The sequence below is a fragment of the Choloepus didactylus genome, chromosome 1, assembly GCF_015220235.1.
Source record: "Choloepus didactylus isolate mChoDid1 chromosome 1, mChoDid1.pri, whole genome shotgun sequence".
NCBI lineage: Eukaryota > Metazoa > Chordata > Mammalia > Pilosa > Megalonychidae > Choloepus > Choloepus didactylus.
In genome coordinates this window covers 73,421,969-73,437,388 of record NC_051307.1, presented here as the reverse complement: position 1 = coordinate 73,437,388, position 15,420 = coordinate 73,421,969, and the positions used below count along the sequence as shown (strand labels likewise).

The window sequence follows — 15,420 nt, the reverse complement described above, 5'->3', positions numbered from 1 at the left end:
CTAAAAGTGCTCAATTGTGTGTGAAGGTGGTGGAAAGGGGAAGCTCAGAGTCATGTATGTCACCAGAAGGAAAGTTGGAGGTTAAAAGATGGGAATGTATAAAACAGTGAATCTTGTGGTAGACAATATCTGTAATTAACTATACAAATATTAGAAATCTCTCTCATGAACTAAAACAAATGTATGTCACTATAACTAGAAGTTAATAATAGAGGGGCATATAGGAAAAATATATATACTTATTGCAAACTAGATACTACAGTTAGTATTTTAACATTCTTTCATCAGCAGTAACAAATATACTATACCAATACTATGAATCAGTAATGGAGGGGGGGTGATTAGGGGTATGGTTGGATTTGAGTTTCCTCTTTTCATCTTTATTTCTTTTCTGGAGTAATGAAAATGTTCTAAAAATTGAAAAAAGATTAATTGTGGTGATGGATGCACAGCTGTATGATGGTACTGTTGGCAAATGATAGTACACTTTGGATCTTTGGATTATTGTATGGTAAGTGAACAATCGCAATAAAAATAAATAAATAAACAAACAAATAAATAAATAAATATAAATAAACCAAATAAACCACAATGAGATACCATTCATGCCCAGCAGAATGGTTACTATTAAAAAAAATTACAAGTGTTGGAAAAGAAGTAGAGAAATAGAAACATTCATTGCTGATGGGAATGCAAAACGGTGTAGCTACTATGGAAGACAGTTTGGCAGTTCATAAAGTTTTGACAATGGGTGGTGGTGACGGTATCACAACATTGTAAACAAAATTAACAGCATTGAATTATATACATGAATTTGGTTAAAAGGGGAAATTTTAGGTCACATACATGCTTTTAGAATAAAAATTAAAAGAAAAAACATAGGACTGTACAATATAGTGAACCCTATTGTAAATGATGAACTATAAAATAAATATTCTTTCATGAATTATAACAAAGGTACCACACTAATGCAAGGTGCTAATAATGGGGTGGTATATGGTAATTCCGCATTTTATATATTTTACATATGGTATTTCTGTAAACCTACAGTTTATTTCTGTAATCTTCTTTAATAAAATAAAAAATAAAAAAGCAATACCATATTGCTAGGATATTCTCAATGACTTGAAAGATGTAGATGTAGAGATTCAGACCATATTCCCACCCAGTTCCTTGACAAAGTACTGATGACACTTAGAGAGTGAAAGTTCTTGTTTTTTAGATCAAAAAAGAAAAATAAAAGAGAACTTAAAGACTGGCTCACCTGTTTGATCCCTAAAGACTCCATAATTAGTCTGAGCCAGAGATTTCTGCTAGTCTGATCAGTAAGCCCTAATTACTGCCATCTTTAGTACTTAACTGCCTTCAGATCTATGACCACACCCACCTGGACTCCACAATGACTTGTCCTCAATGTGGCTTCTTCTAGCTCTGCTAAGTTTAGGATTCCTATTTTAATTGCATTCCTCCCACCAGTGGTCCTGGAGAACAGTTAATCACATGCACTTTAAAGGACTGTGAGCTCTGCCTCAGCAATCAATTTCTTGTGGGAAAAATATTCTTCTGTGCCCTGGAGCAGAACAGAAGGAAAGGTAGATAGGCTGGACGCATGCACACACACACGCACACACATAGATCCAAACCAATATTTCTAGTTCTTGCAGTCTTTTGAGAGCCAGAAAGTCCCCAGCATAATAGAGGGGAAGAAATTCAATGTCACATAGTATAGCACAGCGTTCCATAGCACTTAGCACTCACCAGGCCAAACTTGAAATTAAAGCTGGCTGCCTAGGCTAGCTCATTGAATGCAGACTCCCTGGTGAGTATGAAGGCAATGATTTCAGCGAAATCTGAATTTCTGCAGTTTCCTCTCAAAATGTTTTATTCCCTATACCTCTGAGGCATGTAGGTTAAATTAATTATGGTTACTGAGAGAGCAACCGTGGAAGGACAGGTATGAGCCATGTAGGATTGCCATGCAGGATACCCAGTTAAGTTTGAATTTCAAATAAACAATGAAAATTTTTAGTATAAATATGTCCTATGCAATATTTGGGAAATATTTATACTAAACACCTTATTATTTATCTGAAGTTCAAACCTAACTGGCATTCTGTGTTTTTGTTTGCTACATATGACACTTCTACAGTTGAGAGCAATTGGCATTAGCTTCTCCCTATAAGCAAGGCATGGTTGCATTTGGCAAGACAGTATCAAAAAGTGGTCAAAAATTAAGTCCATGATTCAGACTCTCTAAGTTTGATTCATTTCACCTCCACTTAATGACTATGTGACTTTGGACCACGATGACCACATAATTTGTGTGGCCAGATGAAATGTAGCTTCCATTATTTAAAATTCATTAAAAATTTAAAGACAATGATGACAGAGCATTAAATCAAGCATGGGGCCCTTCTAACCATGGGGCCCTGTGTGACTACATGAGTCTCCCACCCATGAAGCTGGCCCTGCATTGGACAGGTTACTTAACCTCTCTAAGCCTCAATTTCTTTATCTTAAAATGAGCACAACACCATCTTGATAGCTACAAGTGAAATAATTTTATCAATGGAATAAAATGCAAGCTCTTAGATAACGTCTTGAGCAGCAAATTTTGATATTTAAATTTATATTTCTCTGACGTGAAGTATGGGTAAGAAGAATAACCTACCCCATGACCTCCTCAGCCTCCATTCTCTTCATTTTTGGCAACAGCTACCCAGACACCCAGAGCTTCACTCTAAAGAGACACAAGGTCCAGTTACCTGAAGGTGATAATTTGATTAGCTGTTTAACATTTCCATCCCAGAATCTAGAAGAGAGCCTCACTGTTATCTAGCCCACTAAGGTCCAATGGCTAATTCCAACTATTTACCTTTACTTAGGTGCCTGTAGTTGTCTATTGTACGTAACCCACATGTAGTACCATTAGGGGTTTCTTTTTTTGGTACCAACAGCAGGTGAACCCAGAATAACAAGCAAAACATGAATTTTGGGGAAAGGAGTCTGAGGTTGTTCACAGGACCCAAGGAATTGCTGCACAAACCAGCTTTAGGAAGAAGAGGAGAAGCACAAGGACAAAACCCAGCTGCAGAAGCCAGAGGTCTTGGTGTCAAGTCCCTATCTGAGTTGACACCATTATTTTCTGCCTCTGTTTACCTGTCAGGTGTCCAAATCTTTTCTGGCCCAGATTCAATACAGACCCTATTCTGGGATCAGAATTGTCAGACAAATACCAAGAATGATGGCAAGGCCAAAGCCAGTAAGAGAATCAATGTAAGCTGTGCACACGTCCCAATTTGTGTCTATTATAAGCTTTGCCTTGTAACCCTGCTATTAGGACTCTGTTATAAAAAATAATCAGATGCAGTAAATGTATGGACAAGGATTTTTATTGCACTATTGTTTATAATGGTGAAGAATTGGAAGCAAATTAAATGTCCAATAATAGGATAAAGATAAAAATATGGTATGCAAATGTGCATTATTTGAGATGATTTTAAATGCTGGATATTTAATGCTATGGGAAAATGCATTATAAGTTTCATTGAATATTATTTCATGAGCAAGTCAGGATTTTATAATAATTACTTTTCATAAAGGACCAGCAGGAAATACACTAAAAAGTCTAAAACTTATTAGTCCATCACTCAGAGATAATTTAACTATACACAGTGAAGTATTTTATTAAATAACTACATATTGAAGTTTATTAAAGTCAGAAAATTATTTTAAAATAAGATTTATGATTCCTTATGAATCGAACTCCTTAGCTCCAACTTATCTTTCAAAACAGATATCCTTTGAATCTTCAACTAGCTATTTTAGAGAAATTGACTAACTTGGTTTCCCAAATGCATCATGCTTATGTCAACAAGTTGTTTTCCTTCCTTGTCAGGTCTATGATTTCAAGATCCACAGATGTGCTACCTTTTTCATGAAACCACCATCAACTCCTAATGATCTTTCTTACCACTACATTCCTCTACTTCTTGCTTGTGTCACTCATTAAGGCTTTATATGTTTTTCTGTTGTTAGATTCAAAAGTGTGGGAGGAATTTAATTTTCACATCATTTTTGTTAAGGGAGATGGAGAGGAAGGGATATAAGGAGGAAGGGAACAGAGGAAGAGAAAAGAAAAGGATAGAAAAAAATCACAGGACTATTCTAGTTCAAAGATCCTGAAAAAAAAAAGAAATCATTGATAACCAAATGCGACATGATCCTTGATTAGACCTTGGATCAAAAAATTGCTACAGGGCTTCTGAAGATGATGCGCATATGAATTGCTGGGCTCTTGTTCAAAGGCGGCAATGCCTACCTGTGCTGCTGGTGCAAGGATTGAATTTTGAAATGCAATACTATAAAGGGCATTTTGACAACTATTGGGAAAAAATAGACTGTCCATTAGATAATACATCAATGCTTCATTTCTTCAGTGTGATAAAGTTATGTGATTATATGGGATAATTCTGTTTGTAGGAGATATGTACCAAAGTCTTTAGGGATGAAGTTGCATGATGTCGCATGATGTCTCTAACTTAATTTCAAGTGATTCAGCAATATTATATACATAAATGTGTATGAAGAAAATAGAGTAAAATATTAACAATTAATGAATCTTGGTGAAAGGCATGCAAGTGTTCATTATACATTTCCCTCTCTTTTCTGATTTCAAAAATCTTCAAAATAAAAAGCTGTATGACATGATAAATGATAATAATGTATAACCAAAAGCTATAGCCCACAGAGATTTAATCAATACACATGGAGCAAAGGAATCTGTGCTTTAATAAACACTCCAGAGAGTTCCATCACAGGTTGCACACAAACCACATTTTGAAAACAATGTTTTATACATCAGTGGAGAATATTCTTTGCTTGATGACTCACACCCTTGAAATGGTTAAGGTCCCAGCTTTTTAAATACTATAATAAATTGTGGTATCTATAGTTAGATTTGCCCAGCAGCCTTTGCCATACCCTTTGTTCTCCTAACAGCACCTCTCTTTTCTTGGGGAACTTCCCCCTAACTTATATGTTTGAGGAGAGATTGACAGAGATGACCCTCTTCTATCCCTTACCTTGGGCAGGTAGGCACCTATGTTAGTTTTCTATGCTTCATAACAAATCACCACAAATTTCACAGCTTAAAACAACACTCATCTATTAACTCACAATTTCTGTGGGTCAGAAGTCCAAGCAAGCTTAACTGGGTCCTCTGCTTAGGGTTTCACAGGGTGGCAATCAGGTGTCAGTTTCTCATCTCCAATCCCATCCATGTTTGGGGTCCACTTCCAAGCTCACTGGTTTTTGGCAGAACTCCGTTCTTTGCAGCTATAGGACTGAGACCCTCAGCAATTAGAGGACACCCATTGTCCCTTAGCACATGGTGCCCTCGGTAATGTTGCAGTTTACTTCTTCAAGGCCAACAGGAAAGTATCTCTGTGACTTCTAGTCTCTGACCTCTAGAACCTCTGTTAAAGGGCTCACCTGACCAGGTCAGCCCACCCAGCATACTCTCTCTTTTGATTAATTCAAAATCAACTGATTTAGGACCTGAATAATGTATGTAATATCCCTTCGCCTTTATTATATAATGGAATCTAATCAAAGGAGTGACTATACAGTCATATTCATAGTCCCAGCATACACTCAAGGGGAGGGAATATACATACTGTGAATACAAGGGATAAAATTCTGCCTACCACCAGCCTCTAAGATGGTCCCTAATGATCCCTCCCACTCCTGATAATTCAGGGTTGGTCTCTGTAACCAGCAAAATACCAAAGAAATGATATGTAACTTCTGAGATTAGATTGTAAAAGGCACCGTGGCTTCCACTTTGTTTTTTCTCACTCTCCGATCACTTGCTCTGGGGAAGCCAGATGCCGTTTTGTACAAGCAGCACCATGGTGATACCTATGTGGCAAGGAACTGAAGCCTTCTATCAAAAGCCACATGAATAAGATTGGAAATGGTTCCTCCAGGCCCTTCAGATAACTGTAGTTGCAGCCAACACCTTAAATGTCAACCCCAGGAGAGACCCTGAACCAAAACAGTGTAGCTAAGCTGCTACCAGATTTTTAACCCTCAGAAACTGTGTGAGATGATAAATGTATGTTTTTTTTAAGCTGTTGAATTTGGGGGTGGGGGGAGGACAGTGATTTGTTACACAGCAATAGATAACTAATACAACACCTGACCCAGGCCTGACTAAATCTAGGAAGAATGCAATTGCTTGTGTGTCTCTTCCTAGCCACAAGGGAGAAGCACATCTTCACAGGGAGTTAATGTTTAGGCATGGTGAAACCATTTTCGCCTCCTCCCCAATTCCACCAAGAGTGAATTTATACCAATAAGCAATGTAGTCAAGCCAAAGACACAATTCTTTCCTCTTTTCCTGTCTTGAGGCTCTGATTACACTGGTTTCAATCTGGTTTTTGTCACTTGCAACCAGGAATCCTGACTAATAAAATCCCCCTGTAGGATCAGCTTCATACCTCACACTCTGGTTATTTTCTTTAAGATAACTTTAAAAATATTTGAAGACATCTTTCTTTTTAAGATAATCTTTCCCTCCAAGGTCATGTGGGCTGACCATCTGGTCAGAGGTTAGGTCATTTTTTCTCAGGTTACCTGGGAAACAAGTTTTTTCTTGTGTTTGTGAGAAAGCTCCTATGGCATTTTCTGCCACGGCAGCCCTAACAGGCTGCGAATGTAGCAATTGAACCTAATGATCTTCATTTATTGAGGTCAAGTTTCTCCTGTGGTACATGGTTTTTTTTCTTCCTAACTTAGCTTTTTGCTAAAGGAGTCCAAGAAGTCATAGTGAAGAGAATAACAATAAGCAAACCTTCACACAAAGCAAATAAAAATTCCAAGTTCTAAGATGTGTTTTCTCCATACTCACTGCTCTTGATGCAGAGAATCTGCAGAGACCCCACATTTAACCCACCATTCTGCTTCCTTCCAATTCTGAACCACAGTAATGGGCCTACCCAAATCAGGGTCTCTCTCAGTAAGTCCCCTCCCCTACATAAATCCTATTGTAATCTTCTCCCAAACAACCCCAGCACCTCTACTGAAGTGATACAGAAAATAGATTTTTAGATTTCTAATCATTAAAGTAAAAAATGCCACTTCTAACTGATACCCACACATAATGCCAAAATTTACCATGTCCTAGAATAATATAGTACCCAAAGTATAAATTCACCTCAACAACATCTCTTACCAAATCAACTTCTCCAAATTAGCCTGGTGCCCATTCACAAATCTTACCTGGGGAAGAAAATTTGAGTTAAATAATCCTATGAATAATTCTTGCCTTCTGGTTCAATACATTCAAAGCAGCCAGGAACTGAGCTAAGGGAGTTCACTGGAATTGGTGTAAACTGCCTCCCCCTCTCCAAGGAATGTTCTCACTCTATTATATTACTACAATTCAGAATACCTGGATTCAAAGCCCTGATCTTCCATTTACAGTTCTCTCTGTCTCAGTTTCATATCTATAAATTAGTTAATAATAATATCCACCTCAGAATCATTATCATCAGTGTTTCCTTAATATTTGGAAAGCACTGAAAATGCTACATGATAAAAAGTAAGTATTAAATATATACTCAGCACAGATCATATTGCAATCTGATTGTATATCTCCCACTTAACACAGGAGGTTCTTCTTAAGCATTAGTTTCATTTAAGAGTTACCACCATCTTTTGTGTAGAGTTAGAGCCCTCTTACATGCTGCATAGATGAAATTTCATTAATCTGATTCCAGAGTGCAACAGTAGACTATCAAAACAAAACATAAATCTTCTTTGGCAGAAGATATTATCTCAAGCTGAAAATTATTTCCACAAAACTTTTAGTAAATACAATGTCTAGCACACAATAAAAAATAACCAGTCACCCAGAGACAAGATAGCAAACAGACAGACAGAAATAACTGAAAATAGAATAAACAAGCACTCCAGATGTTAAAGTTTTTAGAAAAAGACTTTAAAATAAGATTTATTTTGTTCAAGGAGACAAGACAAGATAGAGAGTTCTGGCAGAAAACTGAAAACCATACAAAAGGATCTAACAAAAGAAAAACAACTGAGAAATAATAGCTGAAATTAATAATTTAACAGATTAACAGCTAATTAGACAACTGAAAAGAATTAGTAGCCTGAAATATTTGTCTTAAGGAGCAATCCAGAGTGAAACACAGAGAGACAAAAGGATGGAAATATTAGGAAAAAAGGTAAGAAACAGAAGATACAATGAGAATGTTTAAAATATGTTTAAGTTAAATTCCAGGTAAAGAAAAAAGAGAATAGAGAAGAAGAAATATTTGAAGAAATAATGGCTGAGAATTTTCCAAAACTGAAAAACATTAATTTACAGATTTAAGAATCCCTACAAAACACAAATAGGATAAATAAAGAGAAAACAGTCAGATACTTCATGGTAGGACTTTACAAACAAAAGAAGCAGGAAAACTTAAATCAGAAGGAAAAAAAGAGGCATTTTGCCTTCAAAAGTACAACAATCAAGCAAATAGCTTACTTTTAAACCAAGGTTATAGAAGCCAGAAGACAAAGAATTTCTTCAATGTGCTGAAAGAAAATAACTCCCAACCCAGAATTATAAGCCCAGCAAAAATATATTTCAAGAATTAAGTGAAATAAATAAGTTTCAGATGCAGAAAACAGAATCTAACCAGTAGATATGAACAAAAAGAAATATTAAAGGCGTGTTCTTCAGGCAGAAGAAAAATTATACCAAATGGAAGCTCAGAGGCGGGAAGGAATGAAGAACAATGAAAAGGTAAATATTGGGGCAAATTTAAATAAGTAGACTGCAAATAATAATTACAATAGTAACACAAGGTACAAACACAAGGGTTTGTAATGGTTAAGTCAATGTGTCAGTTTGACTAGGTTATGGTGTCCAGTGGTTTGGTCGAAGCAAGCACTGGCCCAATTGTTATTATGAGGATATTTGGTGGATTTAAATCAGTTAGTTAATTGCTTCTAAGACGGATGACACATACAATCAACAAACGAGATTGTCTTCAGCAATGAAAGAAGTCTCGTCCAATCAGTTGAAGGCCTTAAAGGGAGAACTTTCAGCAGTCAGAAATAATTCCCATCTCTACTTGAGCCAGCCACCTTCTCCTGGGGAATTCATTGAAACCTTCATCACAATACCCAACTGCAACCCACCCTGTGGAATTCGGACTTGCCAATCTCACAGTCACATGAACTAATTCCTATAATAAATCTCATAATATTTACATTATATATATAAATATATCCTGTCAGTTCTTTTTCCCTGGAGAACACTGACTAATAAAGGGTCTAAACTACAGATAGAATTAAAGTGCATAATAATAACGGCTTAAAAGTTGAGAAGAGGCACAAAGAAAGTATTCTAAGTTCCTTGCACTGCCAATGAAGAGGGTAAAATACATTAACATAAAGCTTTGAGAATCAAATATCCATGCCTAATCTCTAGTTTAACCACTGAAATTCAGAGTGAAACCTAGAAAGAAGGAAATTTTGCAGGAAGGAAAAAAATCCAACAAACAATAGATTGGACAAATAGAAAGCAATGAGTAAGCTTGTGTATGGAAAGATTTCAGTGGCCTAAAATTCCTAAAAATGAGCAAAACTAAATCACAGTGTTTAGGGATGAATACTTAGTAAAACTATAAAGAAAGTCAAAGAAAAGATTACCATAAAAGTTAGGAAAGTGGTTTCCTTTGGGGCAGAGAGAGCAGGCAATAATTTTGAGTACTGAAGGCACCTCATGAGAGGTTGGCAATTATCTGATAAACCTCCAACATTCATGTACATGCTTATATTCACATAGATAATTTAAAATGTACATAATAAATTTAACCAGGCACAATGACTTTTAAGAGTGGAGACTAGGAATCTAAAATATATGGGTGTGTGTGTTTGTAGTGTTGCTATTGTTCATCTATATGCTTTTATTGTGAAAATAAACTTTGAAATATGTTTTTTAATAAGTTTCACCAAACTATAGATCAACAGTGAAAATAAAGCAGGTTACCAAATGATGAAATCGTTGTTTTCAAATAAACAACTGCATCGTAAGATCCTAATTTAATTCTGGTGTATATCAAGAATTATAAATCATTACCAAATTTCTTCAAAAGATGGATCAAATTTTCACAACAAAGAAGGGCAGATGAAAAAAGCAACGCATCAATTGATTATCTTTCCATTTCCCTCACACAAATGGAGTAGAGATAGGTACAGGTAATTCATTTTCATTTCATTTCTGTAATGTTGCTAGAAGCTTCCTGTCTGCATTATAATGCAGTGCTACTAAAAATAGGAAGTAAAGTTAGTGTAATCAAATGGCTGAATCTAAGAATCCGCCACAAATCTGAAATTGTACTTTAGGTTTTTAGACATATGAACAGCAGATTGGATCAGAATCCAATAATCTGGATAATCTGAGTTGTCAGAGTAATTAAAACTAAATGTAGTATGCATTTCAGGAATTTAGCAATAAATAGAAAAATACTCCCTGTCAAAGTGTTAAGGAACAAGCCCCACCACCCATGCCTTGTGGGTGGATTAAGACAGCAGCTTTAACATATGTTTCTAATTTTATTTCTTGCCTCTCTAAACCAATAAAAATTTAGGGAAGGAATTTTTTTTAAGACAAGGATACATGGCAGATAAAAACAGGAGAGAAAAACAAGTCAGCAAAATTTTGGAAGCTAGGGAAAGATGGAAAAGTAGTTATTGACTTAGTAGACCCAAGAAAACTGATCTCTAGCTAGTACTGGGAAAATGTGAGCACTAACCAATTTATACCACAGAGTGCTTAAAAGGCAGACTAAAATAAGAAAGATTTATGTTATTTGTTATTAGCATCTAACGCAGGAAGGATGGGCCCTCTCCCACTTAATAGGTGGGATGTCCAGATGACATCCGCCTGTGCACACACAAAGAGGTATGTGTGTGTGATGACACACATGCACACACCAAGAGTTATGAGAAAATTGTTACTTTCTGGGGAGAGCAGAATAGCACCTAAGCTGGTCTGGAATTGGCTTTAGTGACGTCAGGGAACGGGTGTGAGTGGTGATTTTTATCTTGTTTAGGGGGTTTCACCAAGGGAGGCAGGGAACAAGCTTTCTTGTCATCTTGTCCAAATATGGGCAGAAAGGGAAGGGAGAGGTGGGACTTCAAAGCTATCAGTGGTCAAATATATATATATATATATATATATATATATATTTCAATTCTGTTATACTATTTTAAAAAGTTAGAACCCCTCCCCAAACCCCCCAGGTTCCTTCCTCTACTCCACATCACTGAGGAAGGGCCCCTCTCAACTCAAGAAATTCAGAGCTTTGTTCTTTGAAGAAACTGAAGACAAGGATCACTGGATTGATGATCCGGACATAGATCAGAGTTAGGGGAAGGGTTAGCATTAAATGATCAAGTGCATGCCTAATGCAGAATACACAGACCCCATCCCACCACCAGCCTGAGCTCTCCTAGTCTCCATGAGTTTTTTAGATTTCCCATTCTTAATATTTAGCAGACATTCAGTAATTGCCAGAAATCTGAGGAAAACTCCTATCATGGAAGATAGAGATGAAATCAAAAGCAACTTTTTTTTTTTTTTTTTTTTAAAGCAGTTCATTCTTTTTTTTATGTTAAGGCCTGGGTTATCTGAAGCTAATCTACTTGGTGCCTCTGGACACAGCATGCTTGGTCAGCTCCCCAGGTAGCAACAGATGAACAGCTGTCCAGACTTCCCTGGAAGTCAGTATGGTTTGGCCAACTGGGCTGCCTCTCCAGCCAGTTGCTCAAACACGTCATTCACAATGGCATTCATGATGTTCATGGCCTTGGAAGACAGGCTGGTGTTGGCATACACCTACATCAACACCTGGTAGATGTACATTGAGTAGGTTTTCTTGTACCGGCTATACGTTTTAGACTTCTAATCCCCAGAAATATGGCCTCTTCTGCCCCCAGACTGCTGTTGCTGTCCAAACTCAATGCTCATCCTCCTGCCCCATGTAACTTTTTTTGGGAGGGGGAAGTGGGAGGCAGGGGAAATGGGGAGATTAATTGCTTAATGGGTACAGAGTTTCTGTCTGGGTTGATGAAAAATGTTCGTAATGGATGGTGGCAATGGTAGCACACTATAGTGAGTATAATTGATGTTGCTGAATTTTACACTTAAAAAGGTTAAAATGGCAAATTTTATGATATATATGTTAACACAATTAAAAAAAAAATTGTCTCTTTCTGTGAAGTAGATCCAAGACAGGATTATTGCAGATTTATTGGCGGAAACATCCATGAAGGAAAAGAGGAGGGGGCTAGAGAAGGCAGGAAGAACCTTCAGACTGCTATGAAAGTCTGACACTTGTGAAGGAGATGGGGAAGGAAGGAAGACTGAGTGGGAAGCGTCTCAGACTGCAGCGGGGTTCCAAGAAAGTTTCAGCCAGAACTTTTGGGGAGTCCATGAGCCAAAGTCACCCATCCAAGGGGTCACCTCAACATGGGTGAGGCTGTAAATCCAGAAGAGTGACAGCTGGCACTGTCATCAGTTATGCGCCCCAAAATAGGAGACCTGAGTGTTTTCATGGCTGCCATGGTATGCTCAGCCAAATTCATTCTGAGACAGCCCATTTAGTAGAAAGATGTGAGTGCCCTCACATGTAATCTAATCATTGGAAACAACAGATATCTATGAAAAGGAACCCGAGGCTTGCAAAATGGCCAAATTAGCTTAAATCTGTCCTCAACAAAATAGTTAATTGTTATGTGTGTGTCAACATGAATATAGCATGATTTCATTCTTTCGTTTTTAAGCACATTATAGGGGGCTAAAAAACATTATTTTATTAGCTAGCAGATTTTCTTTTAAATTTCTTTTGTCTCTTTACCATCCAGCCCCCACAGGTCCTAAATCCCCATCCAACCACTTTATGAAGGTATTGTCCCAAGGCACAGTGAATAAAAAACACACAGGAGTTTGGGGTTGGGGAAATAGGAGGATGCCCAAGGGCCAAGTGGAGTTAAGGAAACATTACAAGATGCAGAGAGAAATGAAAACAGGTTGACAAGGGCAAATGAATCCCTAAGAAATTAGGGAAATCTTAGAGAGTACATTAAATTTCCCACATGACTTTGGGTGGGAGTACAAACTGATCTGAGATAGATCTTAAGAGGCAGAGTCACCACAGCTGACATCTTCCTTAAACATATACAAGGACAAATGTATGTGGGTAGAAAATATTTGACAGCATGAAAAAAAGTTAGTGCCATTTCTCAAAATGATAGGGTTATAGATGGCATTTTGTTCTGTTTTTTTTTCTATGACTATGAATTAATATAATATAAAGAAAAAGAAGTTGGAAAGAAGAAATAACTTGGGTAATTGCAGATTGCCAGGAAACAGACTAAACATTAACTAAGCAAAGTCATTGTTTCAATATAGTCTCCAACATAATTGGCCAATTATAAAAGAACTCCATAGAATGGGTAAATTTACCCATAACCCATGACTGCATTTTTCAGCTAATTTGTCCTGGTTGGTACGTGTAGGAGACTGAGGTTGTCAAAGTAGATCTTTCAGCTGACTTTCTACGGCCATTGATGATGGCTACGCCTTCTCTGAAAAGCTTTTGGCCAGATCTTTCTCTACTTTGCTTTATAACGAGGTCTTAAGAAAAACTTTGCTCCAATAAGAACTAAATTCAAAATTGGCTATAACTAGAGCTAATATTCTCCTCAAGGAACAAGCTCCCTGTATCAGACTATTTCATTCTCTCAAGGACATTTCTCGGCAGGATATATTGGTAAACTCATGCTCTATTACATAAAATGATCAAGTACCTGCCTCAGTGACTTCTTCCCTCACTGCTACTCACCCTTCCACTTGCCAGCTTAATTTCTAAAAACATATGGATCCATTTTTAATCAGAAACAGCTGGTACTCTAGACCCCTACTAGAGAGTATTGTAGAACAGTTCCATTTATTTAAAAAAAAAATTAAACACACTGGCCAAAAGAATGTCACAGAGATCCTAATTGCATGCCATTTATCCATTCCCACAGGCTTGGAAAATTCTATCCTTGGATCAAGCTAGACCACTGGAAAGGTGATGTGAGCTGCCACTGACCACATAGTATCCTCCTAGGAAATTGAAAAAGGGTCTCTCCTTCCAGGCAGACCCTGTCCTACACCAGCAGGGTGCACGATTAGGTGAGAGCAACCAGAACTGGATTTCCAGCCTCTACTCCTCCCCTGAGCCTGCTGCCCTAGTACCTGGTTCAACCTGAATAATTGTTCCAGGCAGCCATGGCTATGTGCTTAGAAGACATTACCTTAGTCCCATGAGAAAATTCTGGCACTGAAACATGCTTCAACTGGAAAACTTTACTATCTTCATGTCTCTCTAGACATGTAAAACTGTCCTTCATATTTGTTGAGGGTCCTATCTAGTGTAGTATGTCTCTGCTTTTGGGATTTCATGGACCAGTTAAAACCCCAAAAAAGGTTTTTGGGAACTGACATAATGCTGCCAAGTTTTATCTGGAGAAAAAAAAGGACTTAAAGTAGTATGCAATTTATTAAGCATAGTGCTTTAAAAATAAATGGGCAACATTTCTCATTTTTACTTTGATGAAGGAAAGCTTAGTCACACATAAGCATTGGAAACTGCTGACCTGGCCATTATGCTCACCGTCTGCCTCTCCAGTCTCCTGTCCCGCTCTCATCCCAGGCATGGCGTCTCTCTTCAGGTTTTCCAACAGGCTCAGCTGTTTCTCCTCCTGTTCTCTTAATCTAGTTGATGCCTACTCTTCAGGTCTCAGATTGGAGAGTCAGGGAAGGACGGGGAAGAATTCTGAGCCAGAGACATTTAAGCAAATTTAAGAACTTGACTGCTTTGGTAGCTAATACAAAGGAAAAAAAGTATAAGCAGTTATATCAGTAGGTTTAATTTTACCCTGCCTGCTAGCCCGTGAGCTTCCCGAGAACAGCAATCATAATCATGTAGTTTCCCCTGTCCCTGACATAGTATCTGGCTCTATAATAAGTGCTTAAATATTTGTTGAATGGATTAAACTAAGATCCCTTACATAATGTTCTCTATGAGAGATCTCAGTTTCGAACCAGAAAAACTTGTTCCCTCCTTTTGAATATTAAGTATTGTGTATTTTATTTCTCACCTTGCCCCATTTCCAAAAATCTTAGAGACAAATTGATAGAACATAAAGCAACTCTGCTGACTCTTCTGGTAAGAATATTTACCATTTCCTCTTTAGTCTCTCTTTTTCTTTTTCCTTGTTATTATTTTATCCTGTTTTGTAAGCTGTTCTGAGCTGATTCCAATTCCTTTTCAGAAAGATGCAGGGTGT

At 37.3% G+C, this 15,420-nt stretch overlaps 1 protein-coding gene across 2 annotated transcripts in view; it reads right to left on the bottom strand.

Moving 5' to 3' along the window:
• The window catches only part of HHLA2 (HERV-H LTR-associating 2), a 56,253-nt gene extending 41,076 nt beyond the window's left edge, over positions 1-15,177 (bottom strand). Inside the window, exon 1 of one of the 2 annotated variants that reach the window (XM_037835170.1) lies at positions 14,745-15,177. The gene's annotated coding sequence lies outside the window, so the exon portion shown is untranslated. The remainder of the gene's footprint in view (positions 1-14,744) is intronic. The other variant, XM_037835168.1, reaches the window with a different exon arrangement.
• Positions 15,178-15,420: the final 243 nt, after the last annotated feature.